The 14,051-nt window shown below is 36.2% G+C and overlaps 2 pseudogenes; one reads left to right on the forward strand and one right to left on the reverse strand.

Moving 5' to 3' along the window:
* Positions 1–394: 394 nt before the first annotated feature.
* Positions 395–1,347, reverse strand: LOC112651448 (single-stranded DNA-binding protein 3-like; annotated as a pseudogene).
* A 3,120-nt stretch (positions 1,348–4,467) lies between these two features.
* The window catches only part of LOC112652002 (nucleoside diphosphate kinase A-like), a 70,861-nt pseudogene continuing 61,277 nt past the window's right edge, over positions 4,468–14,051 (forward strand).

Below are 14,051 nucleotides of genomic sequence, written 5' to 3' on the forward strand. Positions count from 1 at the left end.
ATTTATAGGGAACTACTAAAGATTCTGAGTAGCCAAAGCAATTTTTTTTTTTTTTGGACTTGAAATATATTTTTATTTTGAGTTTTGTCCTTCATGTTTTATGGAATAAAAAATTCGGGCTTTTTAACAGATTTTTTTTTTATTTTTTTATTTTATGTATGATAGTCACACAGAGAGAGAGAGAGGCAGAGACATAGGCAGAGGGAGAAGCAGGCTCCATGCACCAGGAGCCGACGTGGGATTCGATCCCGGGTCTCCAGGATCGCGCCCTGGGCCAAAGGCAGGCGCTAAACCGCTGTGCCACCCAGGGTTCCCCAAATTCGGGCTTTTTATCGCATGAAACTAAAATTGGGACGGATGGGGGGCTGGAGGAGGGGGTTGGGGCTGAGGGGGAGCAGGAGATGCCCACTCCCCCAGCTCCTGGGTAATGACACCTCACTTTGTCTTGCATAATTTCTGGCATCTTCCTGCCTGCAATGCAGGCTCTCTCAGCGTCTCAGAGAAGAGGAGGGGATCACATGCTCATCCTCATGCTTGGAGAAAAATTGTCATTCTGGAAGGAGTGGAGGAAGTTCTCTCCTAGATCGCCATGGTCTCAAGGGGTGCCTGGAGGATTGCTAATGCCACTTATGTTGTTAGAAGAATTTTTGGGAAGTCCATCTATGTCACCTGACCCTAACGATACGTTCATGTGGTGTGGCTCCATGCCGCCCATGCCTCCCATCCGGCCGTGCGAGCCTGGACCCATGGGGAAGTTGGACCGGCTGCCTCCAGGCGCACCGGATTAATCATTGTGTAGATGCTGTCACTGGAATTTGTTAAATCTGCAGGACTAGGCATGATGGGTGTTCCTGGGGGGCCACCACCACCAGGAGGTCCCACGTAGGTACCAGGTGATGAGGAGGAGTAAGGAGTTGAGTTAGCACTGTTGGGATTTGGCCAGGGCCTGCCAGCTCCCGGGCCCATGTCACCCCCGGGCATGGCGGGCCGAGGGAGTTGCGTGGTGGTCTCATGCCGCTGCCGTAATGCTGTGGGCCAGGCCCCATGGGCCCCATGCCTCGGGGAGGGTTCATTCTCTCATCGATCCTCCCAGGTTGGGGTGCCCTTGTTGTCGGGTGGGATCCATAGAATTGGGCTGCAACCGCTGGGTCCCAGGAACTCCTCCCGGAGGCTGGTTTCCCATTCTGATGGGGGCCTGGGGCCGCCTGCCTATTGCGGTGACATAAAAGGCTGACTGTGGGGCCCCATCAGGCTGCTGGGGTTGTGAGGTGGAGGCTGCGCGTGCGGCCAGGGCTGTGGCCCCGGAGGACCCTGAAAGAACCCGAGTGGGATGGGGCCTCCCGGCATCCCAGGCATCCCATCCTTGGGGGGAAAGTCGCCAAGCACAGGGCTCGGGGCAGCTGCTGCACTGCAATCGTGAAAGACTTTTGCTTCACTCAAATGTTCACAAGTGAACATTCAGTAATGTGAATTCAGAAACTCACAGTCCATTTCAATTAATTAATTAATTAATTAATTAATTCAGCCTTTCAGGAGCTGCACAGTAAAGGTCCCAAAATACGCACCACCACGAGTGCAAAAACCCAGGCGGTTCTCCCAATGTGATGTTTCTTTCCCATCGGATCTCCGACAAGAAGGTCTGTGCAGATTTCTGTGCTCCTACGTGCCGTAAATATTCGTAGACGTATAAAGCTAACTTTCCCCGAGCCTGCCCATCCGAGGGCACAGCCGAGCCTTTGCCTTTGGCAAACATGGTCTGCAGGGAGGAGGGCACCGACCCCGCCGCCCGCCGCCCGCCCGGCTCCGCCTGCGCCGCCCCCTAGCCAAAGCAATTTTGAGAAATAAAAAGCTAGAGGTATCACAATTCCTGACTTTGAGTTTTATTACAAAGCTGTAGTATTCAAAACAATATGGTTCTGATGCGGAAATAGACTCATAGATCAATACAACAGAAGAGAAAACCCGGAAATAAACCTACAATTATGGGGTCAAATACTCTTTCACAAAGCAGGAAGAATATCCAATGGGAAATAGACAGTCACTTCAACAAATAATGTTAGACAAACTGGACAGCAACGTGCAAAAGAATGAAACTGGACACTTTCTTAGACCATACACAACAATAAACTCAAAATAGATCAAAGACCTAAACATAAGACCTGAAACCATAAAAATCCTAGAAGAGAGCACAGGCAGTAATCTCTCTGACATCGGCCATAGTAATATTTTTCTAGACATGTATCCTGAGTCAAGAGAAATAAAAGCAAAAATAAGCTATGGGGACTACATCAAAATAAAAAAGCTTATGTTCAAAAAAGGAAACTATCAACAAAACTAAAAGGCAACCTATGGAAAGGGAGAAGATATTTGCAAATGACATATCAGATAAAAGGTTAGTATCAAAAGATATAAGACTTGATACAACTCAACACCCCAACCAAACAATCCAATTAAAAATGGGCACTGTGGGTGGTGCCTGGTTAGTTCAGGCAGTTAAGTGTCTGACTCTTGGTTTCAGCTCAGTGTCATGATCCCAAGGTCATGATATGGAGCTCCAAGTTGGGTTCCATGCTTAGCTCAGAGTTTTCTTTGGATTCTCTCTCTCTCTCTCCCCTCTGCCTCTCCTTCTGCTTGAGTTCTCTCTCTCTCTCTCTTTTATCCCCCTCTCCCTCTCCCCTAAAATGAATAAATAAAATCTTTTTAAAAATGATTGGAAAACATAAACTAACATATCTCCAAAGAAGAAATACAGATAGCTAAGAAACACATGAAAAGATGCTCAACATCACTCATCATCAAGGAACTGAAAATCAAAGTTACAATGAGATATCATCTTACATCTGCTAAAATAGCTAAAATCAAAAACACAAGAAGCAACAAGTATTGGAAAGGATGTGAAGAAAAAGAAACTCTTGTTCAGTGTTGATGGGAATGCAAACTGGAGCAGCCACTGTGGAAGACAATATAGATGTTCCTCACAAAGTTAAAAATAGAACTACTGTATGATCCAGGAATCACACTACTAGGTATTTACCCCTTAAAAACCCAAAACTGTTAATTACAAGGGGTTTGTACATTCCTGTGTTTATAGCAGCATTATTTACAATAGCCCAATTATGGAAGCAGCCCACATGTTTTTTTGATAGATGAATGGATAAGGAAGTGGTATATATATATATATATATATATATATATATATATATATATACACACACACACAATGGACTATTATTCACAAAAAAGAATGAGATCTTGCCATTTGCAACAACATGGTTAAAGCTAGACAATATAATGCTAAGTGAAATATATCAGTAAGCAAAAGATAAATACCGTATGATTTCACTCGTCTGAAGAATTTAAGAAACAAAAACAAGAAATGAGTAAAGGGAAAAAGAGAGAGAGAAAAACCAAGAAAGGGAATAGTAGCTACGGAGAACAAATTTATGGTGATTAGAAGGGTGGTGGGTGGGGAGAATGGGTAAAATCAGCAATGGAGATTAAGGAGTACACTTGGGGTGATGAGCACTGGGTGATGTATAGAACTATTGAATCTCTACATTTTACACTTGAAACTAACATAAAGTTTTATGTTAACTATACTAGAATCTAAAATTAATAACAACAAAACAATAACAATAAAAACTTCAGGGTGTTTCCATTACTTTCATCACTATAATGTTGAAATTATTTGTTCAACATATGTTGAACATCAATAATGTTTTATTATTTGTGTGTGAATATGTGTATAAGTGCATTCATAACTTTGTCAGTATTTCTGAATATTTCCTTTGGATATTTTCATTCTTATTTTTCTTCAAATAATTAGACAATTGTAGCATCTTTTGCTATTCTAAAAATTATAACATGTGAGATAAAATTACTAGCACAAATTTTATGAACTTCTTCACAATTGTGTTTCAGTGTGATTTCTAGAAATACACTAAGTTTCATTCCCACTAACAATATCTAAAAGTGATTATTCAATTTTCCTTTTACAGAATGGAGTTCAATTGTTATTTTTAATCCTCTTGTACACAAAATGCATTTGTGGGTCAAATGTTAATTAATTAGAAAATTAATTTTCTAAGATTAAATTAATCTTTTACGGGTGACTGTTTAGACATTGGATATAAAATTAGTAGATAAGAATGGACTGTGAGTTTCTGAAATTTACACTGGAATGAGGAAGATGGAAATGAATCAAACAATTCCATAAGAAAATGTAAAATTACAACTGTGTTTAGTGCTATGAAGAAGTGTACAAGATGATATGAGATCACAATAGGGAAGTCAAACCTCCTTTGTAGTTTGTGTAAAACTGCCTCAAGTGAACTTGAGGAGACAAGCTCAGTGAACTTCACACTCATTCAGGAGTAAAGGCTACTAGACAAAAGAGCAAAGAGGCGTTTGGAAGAAAATGTGTAAAAGGCTTTGTAGTAGAAGACAATATTGTTTTTTGGCAGCAAGATGAGTGCATCTGAAGCCGAGAAAGCAAGACTTGACAATTTTGGTGTATCTATTTCTCAACAGGTAGGTCAATTAAAAAGAAAAAAAAAAGTTAGGTATTATTTAACTCCTTTTCTTGAATCAAAATGAAAAGCAATTGAAGGGATTTAAACACAGAATGACAATAATTGATGTGACTTAAAAAAATAAAAGTTGTGTTTTTCTTGGTTTTGTCTAGTTTTAATGTGGAAAACAGGTCAAAAGGAAGCCCTTGTGGATTCATGGAAATAAAATATGAAGATCTTTGACATAAAAGATGGAAATATTTGGAGGTGTGTTTGATGAAAGATGGTGGTGTCTTGTGAAGTCAGAATGAAGGAAAGGGTAGAGTTAAGGATGACTCCATTTTCTGGATTTTATCATGAGAAGGATACAGATAAAGAGAAGTTTTCAGAGTGATAGTAACATAGAATTTATTTGGATGTGTTTGGGGGAAAAAATAACTTTCAAATTTGCTTGCTTATGTCCATGCATAATTTGAAGTATAAAGTACCTTCTCAGCAGGAAATACAATAATGAGGGCCATCTGTGTAATAACTGAAATCATGGATACAAATAAATTTATTTAGGGAGGTTTTGGGAATGAGTAGAGAGTAGTTCATGGACCACAGGGCAAAACAAACAATAATCATTACACATTATGTAGTTTATTATAATTTTACGTCTTTTTCCTGAGAACATGTTTTAGGGCCTTTATTCATTTTTCTATCAAAAACTTAATAATTTTCTTAACAATTTTTATGTGTGCTTAAATCATTTAACAATTATATTTAGGTCAATATTTGTGTTTAACTTGCTGTTTAATTATACTTTAAAAGGCATATTTTCCTAAAGTGCCCAAGCACTAAAATTTTATGAAGTCATATATTTTGTCTTTTATTATTTTAATAATTATTATTTATCAATACATTAGTTTATTTGTCATACTATTTTACCAATGTTTAGAAAAAAATCTTTAACAATGCTTACATAAACATTCTTTTTCTGGCTTAAAATTTCCCATTTACTTGGTTTGTAAAATGCACCATGTGAAATGTGAATCTTTTTTTTTTTTTTAAGATTTTATGTATTTATTCATGAGAGACACAGAGAGAGAGAGGCAGAGACACAGGCAGAGGGAGAAGCAGGCTCCATTCAGGGAGCCCGATGTGGCACTCAATCCCGGGTCTCCAGGATCAGGCCCTGGGTTGAAGACAGGCGCCAAACTGCTGAGCCACCCGGGCTGCCCTGAAATGTGAATCTTAATTAATTGGTATTTATTATCAAATATGTACCCAATTCTCTCATCTCAATATGTTGAATAATCTGCCTCTTAGTCACAGAGTTTTATTTCTACATTTTATTCATATGAAAAATTTATACATATTAAAACTGTTTTAAATGATCTGTTTGGTATCACTGATTCTATAATTTTTCTCAATGTTACTTTTAGTAAAGGTTATCTTAATAAAACAAATAGCTCTACAAATGGAAAAATTGGGATCAACTTGATTAACTATATTTATAGCCTTAATATACTATTTGTTATTTTAAAAAGCAAAAATAAAATAGTCAATTTTAGATTAGATAAGAGACAGCAGAAAATATAATTTATCAAATCCTCAAAATTATCATAAATAATTTAAATACAACAAAAAACAAGCAGAAGCAGCTTTCATTTATCCCAAATTTTTAGAGAATGTTCATGTTCATGAATAAATTTGCTGTTACAGTGTAATTTCTGACAAATAGAATTGTATATGTGTCTATATGAGTGAGTTCTTTAAATCACTCATGGCATCAAATTAGACTTATACTTAAGAAATTATTTGAAAGAAATAATTTATAATTAGTGTTTTTTAAAATCAATTTTCTGGGCAGAAGACATGAATAGACATTTTTCCAAAGAAGACATACAGATAACTGACACATGTAAGGATGCTTAATGTCACTCATCATTACAGAAATTCAAATCAAAAGTACAATGAAATATCACCTCACACTTGTCGGAATGACTAAAATTAACAACACAGGAAACAACAGATGTTGGGAAGGATGTGGAGACAGGGAAATCCCGTTACACTGTTGGTGGGAATCCAAACTGATACAGCCATTCTGCATTTTGTGGAGGTTCCTCAAAAATTTTTAAATAGAACTACTTTATGACACAGCAATTTCACTGCAGACATTTACCCAATGGATACAAAAGTACTGATTCAAAAGGACACAAATGCACCTCAATGTTTATAGCAGCATTACCTATATATCCAGATGAATGTGTAAAGTAAATGTGGCATATGCATATACAATGGAATATTACTGAAATCTTGCCACTTGCAATGACATGGATGGAGCTAGTATATAATGCTAAGCGAAGTAAGTCAGTCAGAAAAAAGACAAATACTATATGATTTCATTCATGTGTAGAACTTAAGAAACAAAACAGATGATCATGGGGAAAATAGAGAGACAAACCATAAAACTGATTCTATTTTTTTTAAAGATTTTCTTTATTTATTCATGACAGAGAGAGAGAGAGAAGCAGAAACATAGGCAGAGGGAGAACCAGGCTCCATGCAGGAAGCCTGATTTGGGACTTGATCCCAGGACTCAGGACCACACGCTGAGCCAAAGGCAGATGCTCAACCACTGAGCCACCCAGGCATCCCATGTAAAACTGCTTTTTCACTATGGAGAATAAACAGGGTTGCTGGAGGGCAGGCGAGGAGGGGTTGGGTTAAATGGGGTGATGGGTATTAGGGACGGTGCTTGTGATGAGCACCAGGTGTTGTATGGAAGCATCGTACACCTAAAACTAATATTATACTGTATGTTAACTAAACATACAGTTTATCTTATTTTTAAATAAAAATTTGAAACAACAAAAACCAAGCAAACAAACAAAATCATTGGGAATTCTGCTCTGACTGGAAATAGGTGAAAACAGCACAAATTTGCTTAGGAGTGAGCTGCCTTTGTCTCGTGTTAAATCATCCAATCAAAATCATGGAAGCTTTTATGTATAATAAAGAGTCGCTGATGGATTAACCAAAAAAAAAAAAAAAAAAAAAGTGATTTCCTTTCCGGTCATGAGATCAACATTTATTAACAAACAATTCAGTTTAACATTTTTCAGATGTTTTAATTCTTTTAACTTTATTTAAAGCAGTTTTCTACCCAAGACAAAAGAGAATTTAATCAGTTAAGTGAGAAACTTTCGTGTTTATCTTTCAATTTATCAGAGAAATTAATTGGCATATTTCTTTTTTTTCTTTTTTTGGACAGTTGTTGTGCTCAGATAAGCACAGATTTTCTCCTTCTTCAGTTCTATACAGTACTGCATGAAATATTTTGTTCATACTTTATGAATATTTAGATTTTACATGCCTTGCTGTATTAACTTTAAACTAAAAGTGATTAATGCTAAGGAAATTAAGTTTACAAAACAACTAACAATGAACAGTTTATTATAGTCTTTAATCTCATTCAAACTATACTCTTTATTTTAGAATCCAATTATTTTTCCAAACTGAATGATATATTTTAGAATAAGCTTTGATTTTGTTTTATTGTTTCATGATATTTCTAACTGTTCTGCCTTCAAAACATTCAAGAAAAAAAAGAATTTCCAGTGTATAATCATTCTGTTTCAAGTCTATAATCTTTTAAATTACTCTCCTACATTGTATTTTAGAGAAATATTGTTAGAAAGGAGTAATTTTTCTCTAACTTCAGTTCTGAAGAGTGAGGATCTTTGGTAACTGAATGGTGGCCAAGAATGTCTTTAATAAGATATTTTTACTTCCTATCGAAGTCCAATGACAACTTCCCCATGCCCTCACGATTCTCTGTGAGTTAAATCAAAATTTGAGAATATTTAATTGTTGACTAATAAAATTGCTGACTAAAACATTCATCTCAAGGGAACAAGTCCAGAATTTAAAAGAAAATCACGTGATCTCTTTATGAAGGTGTCTTGGTGTTAATGATATTCAAACATAGACAGCAAGAGTTTTTATCCTGACTCTGTAATCATTTGTAGAGTGCTTGGAATAATATAAGCATTCATAACTCTAACCGGAATCTCTTAAACTGTGGCAATGAATCCCAAGTATCTACACTTCTTTAAACCTCTATTGGAAGATGATTCTAACACAGGACTGTCATTAGCACAAGAAAATGAGCAGCACAATACACCTAAGTTTACATTTCTTACTCCCATTTTACAAATCTCACTGAAAATTACCTGTGATTTTATTAGAAAGTCTTTGAAGAAATAGTTATGTAGAGGCAGTGTGAAGGAATTGGTGTGATAGAAAGAGCCTTGGCCTGACAGAGGACTGAGGGTCTTCCATTCTCATTAAGTGCCTAAGTTCTGCTTTGATTCTGTCTCCCAATCCATAAACGTGAGAGCATAGTAGATAATATAGCAGACATGTGTTTGCCTTCTTACATCTACCTTTTCCTTTCCCTTCCTCAATAGCTTTAGACATCTCTGACAATCTACAGAGCTCTGAGGGAATTGACCCTGCTACCAGTTCAAGGGGCATAGAATGGTATCCTTTACAAGCCAACCAGAATATTCAATCTCTCCTGGCCACACATATGAGCATCAGGCCTAAGCCAGACAAGTCAGAATCAGTTTAATATTTTGCTCCAAATTTTAGGGAACAAAAATTCTCTATTTGTTGGTGAATGCAGTGTATGTATTTAGGGCCTGGAATTGTGTCAGGTACGTTTGCTGCTATTAAAAACACAAACAAACAAAAAAATTTAACTGAGTAAATTTTAAAGATCTAAGGGGATTTACTCAATGACTCATGAATTGGGCAGCATTTAATCTAGCAGATAGAAAGGAGTTCTGAGAAGATGTACAGAATGGAGGGCCTTTCTAGGCAGAAAGAAGTGGGAACAAGAAAAGTTTTCCTAGGCAAAAATTGTGGTGCTTGTTGCCATCATTTTTCTTTAGGGCATGGTAGGGGCCAGGCAGATTACCTAATTAGTGCGGACCAGACAATTCCTCATCAAATGGATCAAGAGTCCATTTCTGGGAGAGCCTAAACTACAACTCTTAAGTCTCAGTTTGGTGACCGGAAGCCTGTTACCTTGCTTTTAATATCACCAAGAGAGAAGTATCCCAGAGAGGAAAGCCAAAGCACAAAGAAGGACAAAGCCAAAAGAATTAAAGGAAAATAGCCCTATTGATAAGGTAGACTTCTCTCTGGAACCCACTCTGCCTTTGAATCAATGACTGCTTTTTTTTTTTTTTTTTAAGCCACTTGAATGTGTCTCCCTGTCAATTGAAATTCTTGCAACTGAATTAATTTTGATGTGGCAACTTTCAAGACCTCATCCAGATTTAATATTTTTGATCTTTAAAATTTAAAATAGTTTGTATTCCCTGATTTCATTTTGGTCCATATTAACCCGGAATTCTGTCAAATGCATTAAAAAGTAGGCAATATGACATATCTTAAAGATCACTAGACCAAAGAGACACATTTCTAATAGATGTATGATCATCAGATCTTCCGGTAACGCGTCAGAAGCAATTCTGAAAATAATAAAGCAATATTTAGATAATCACTAAATATAATGATAGGTTAAGAGATTTCTAAAGCTGCCAGGCTTTCACTCACAGTATTTCCTGTCTCCCCAAAACTGTGCTTATTTGAAGAACATATATAGTCACTGTTCACTCCTGATGGGCCCTGTTCACCAATACCAAGGACTGTACTATCAAACCTGAGTTTTAGCTGGAGGTATTTGAATACTTCTAGTCCAACACTTTGAGATTCCATGCCATTCTTCCTGCAGCTGATATCCCTCTGACTTTGTCTCAAACTGTACTATGTTTTGCATGGGATGTAGGTCTAATTCCCAGTGTCCACCAGAGTCATCCTAAGCTGATGATGGCTTGACACGGGGATAGAAAAGGGAAGCCTCTTTGCCCCATGGTCTGACAACTGTCTGGGGCAATGTGCACTCCTGAATTCCCATTGTATCAGGTTGAGGCTGATGCCTCAATTGGCCTAGTCCCAATGGAGACGAGGCTCTTTCTTAAGTACTTTCCCCTGCTTTATTTCACACCCTTCTCTCCAGAGAGCTCTCCCTCAATGAATCATGTGAAAAGGAATAACTCATCTCAGTTTAGTCTGTAGGCAACCTTGATCTCTGTTTTTTCCCCTGGTGCAAGTCTCTACCTGAGCAACATCCCATCTTCTCAAATACCCTGAAAACTGTAACCACAACTTACACAGCATTTTCCCTTCAGAGGCCTAGAGTTCAAATCCTGATGACTTATTGCCTATTACCATGCTTTTTCATGTGTATCTCTGAAACTCCTGGCTTCTGAAATCTAATTTATCCATTGATATTTGCTTTACCTCATGAGGCTGGAAGATGGGGGAATGTACTGAGAGAGACTTAGTCCAGAGGAGATGGTTTTTAAAACATTTCAAATGCCAGTCTGTTCTCTTGGAAGATCTCAATGGCTCTAATATTGAAATGATTGCAGATATGGAGATAAAGCATTAGAAATTTAAACATAGAGATTGCTACATCTTTAAATTAATTTATTTTCCATCTGTATATCACAAGCTGAGAAAGGTGCTTTCCTTCGACTTGACTTCAAACAAACTATATATATATACTAGAATCATACTAAATGTTGGTCTCCTTGCTAAGACCTTTTTTCAAATTTACAAAGCTTTTTTTTCTTAAAGTTGGACTTAGAAAGCACTGAAAGCTATTACTATCTCTGGGATTCTTTCTTTCTTTCTTTCTTTCTTTCTTTCTTTCTTTCTTTCTTTCTTCTTCTTTCTTTTTTCTCTTTCTTTCTTTCTTTCTTTCTTTTTCTTTCTTTCTTTCGTTTTGTTTTCTCATTGTGTTTGTGTTGCTTTCTCAACAGGACATAAAGATATGGATCTACCACATGCCATTATGCTGTGTAGCTGTCCTGGCACTTTCTTCTGTTCTTGCTTCATTTTAACCCAGGATGTGAAACATTTATAGGAAGTAAATGTAGGTCAGTATAAGCAATAGCTAAGCAGTAGAGTTTTTCCAAATTGAAATAATTTGTGTGGGGAAGTAGGTAGGAAAATAAGCCAACATTTAAGTGAAGTACAATAGAGGGGGTTCAGGCATTTAGAGGCAGCACTGGAATAGATGACCCTAATGCCCCTTCCAATGCTGAGATTCTATTATTCCCTAAAATGATAGAGAGTAAAATGGTGAAGATTCCACATGGTAAAGCATTGTTATTTTTATTTTAAGTTAAATAAAATCTGAACATTTTCATCTTTTATGTTCCTGACAAATAGGAGAGATTTGGTGACATTTAAACTTGACCCAAATTTCTTAAATCTTCTTATACTTCTTTACCGTGTTGAAGAATTTTTTCTTCAATTTCAAGAGAAACCCAGAATGTTTCTGATCACTTTTCACTTAAGAAATGATGTGCTAGTTGGTGTCTTAAAAGTTCAAATACAGTGTCTTACTAATCCTGTTGTGTTTTTTTTTTTTTTGAGACAAGAGTTCGCTATTCATCAGTTTTCCTTGTAATGAAGTTATTGTTACATAAAACTTTGCTATCTATAAAAAATCTAAAGTCTATATAAGTGGATCACTCCTTTTTTTCTTAAACTATAGTTAACTCAACCAGTATTTTCTTTTTTAAAGTTAACAAAACTGAAATACAGATAGGTTAAATGACTTTGTAAAAAGCCACAATAAAATGGTAATGAATTAAAAAATCTAATTCATTGCTTCCAGTTACCCATCAAGTTACTTTCTAGGATTAAAATGTGAAAGCTAAAATTCATGTAGGTTTTAAATTAGGCAAAAGATTAATAAAGTATATTTTACATTTATAAAAATGACTAACTTTTTCATATGGTGACACTTCTAAAGTTTAATTTTCACTTCTCACTTACATTGACCAAACAGTTTGTTCTACAAATAAATATATATAGCACCTAAGAACAAATAACCTTCAAGATATATTAAACTAAGCAACCTTAAAAAGAAAGAGATGGGGCAGCCCAAGTGGCTCAGTGGTTTACCACCGCCTTCAGTTGAGGGTGTGATCCTGGAGACCCGGGATTGAGTCCCATGTCAGGCTCCCTGCAAGGAGCCTGCTTCTCTCTCTTCCTGTGTCTCTGTCTCTGTCTCTCTCTCTCTCTCTCTGTCTCTCATGAATAAATAAAATCTTTAAAAAAAAGAAAAAAGTAATTTATGTATTTATTTATTTATTTGAGAGAACACGAGCAGGAATGAGAGTCAGAGAGACAATGAGACTCCCCACTGAGCAGGGATCCTGACATGAGACTCAATACCAGGACCCAGGGATCATGATGTGAGGTGAAAATAGTTGCCCAACCTACTGAGCCACCCAGCTGCCCAATTTAAGTAACTTTTTGAATATAAAATCCTACAAGTACAATGTTGCTTACAACCAATATATTATAGTAATAGGAATAACATCAAACAATTTTAAATTATTTGTTCATTTACAAATTTATTTTACTTATTCTTTAATATGTCTGTGATATAGGTTTTTTTTTTCTCCTTTTACAGATTAGAAATTAAAAACCCATAATAGTTAAGAGGCTGGCATGAAGTCACATGAAATCACACTCAGATCCAATTTTTCCTATTAAGCTATTCATTCATATATTAGAAAACTGCATTTATTGAGCACCAATACTGTGTCAGGCTGCGGACTAAGTGAGGTTATAAGAACACTATATCTCTTATCCTACTTACATATAACTAGAAATTATAGAACTTGGAAAGTGGCTATTTTGTCTTCCCATAGAAAGTTTCCAGATAAGTCATGAAGAATAGATTGGCAAAATGAAATAATGAGAGAGCTAACCTATCCGTCTTCCTCATAGTCAGGGACCCTGCCTGTTCTAGGACTACATGATCATTACATTACCTATTACATAGACCCCTACTTTGTTTCATTTCTTCTTTTCTATCCCCTATACTGCTCAATTTTAACTTACAACTCGAAGTTACATTATTTTTAGAAATATTAGTTCTATCAGCGCACTCCTCTACCCTTGATATCATTCATTATATAAGCTCATTAACATAAAACCTTTTAAGCTCATCTCACACTAATCTCCATTAATTTCCAATACTTTTTTCAAAGAAATGAAATTTGACTTATTATGATACATATTTTAACTTAAATGGCAGAAACTGGTTGCTAATACTCTCTTTTCTGAAGCTCAACCAAGACAAAAGTATATTTTAAATTAAGAAGTTGTTTTAAATAAAGGCTGTCAAATATGCTCCAGTTAAGTAATATTTATTCTCTGAACTTGTCTTACAAGTTATTTATAACATATTTATAAGACACTTTGCTGTCGACAGAGGATACTGGATTTCTCTCAATATTTTTTGAGACAGGTCATAATTTGTGAATTACATTGATTTTATTTACTTACATGTATTAAGATTTGTATCCACAAGTATCAGTAATAATTGACAGTGTATTACTATAAACTTTCAAATTATGATATATAAAACAAAACTAAATAAGTTAAAATAGCTCA

The sequence above is a fragment of the Canis lupus genome, chromosome 4 (genome assembly GCF_003254725.2).
Source record: "Canis lupus dingo isolate Sandy chromosome 4, ASM325472v2, whole genome shotgun sequence".
NCBI classification, from domain to species: Eukaryota; Metazoa; Chordata; class Mammalia; order Carnivora; family Canidae; genus Canis; species Canis lupus.